Here is a 298-nt window from a genome sequence, read left to right as displayed (position 1 = left end):
GATGACTCCAAGTTCCTTTTCTGCCTCTGCACTGACAAGAGAGGAGTTGCCCAGCCTGTAGGTATGCTGCTGGTTCTTCATCCCCAGGTGCATCACCTTGCACTAAGCAGTGTTGAAACCCATTCTGTTCTCATCCGCCCACCGCTGTAACCCGTCTAGGTCCGATCACAGCCTATTCCTCACATCTAGCATGCCTACATCCCCCCACATCTTAGTGTCGTCAGCAAATTTGAACAGGATGCTTTTTACCCCCTCGTTGAAGTCACTGATGAAGATGTTGAACAGTGTGGGCCTAAGT

Source organism: Gavialis gangeticus, unplaced genomic scaffold (assembly GCF_001723915.1).
Source record: "Gavialis gangeticus isolate Ggan-Ray unplaced genomic scaffold, GavGan_comp1, whole genome shotgun sequence".
Classification (NCBI taxonomy): Eukaryota; Metazoa; Chordata; order Crocodylia; family Gavialidae; genus Gavialis; species Gavialis gangeticus.
The sequence above is the reverse complement of the archived record's forward strand: the minus strand, read 5'-3'. Positions refer to the sequence as shown.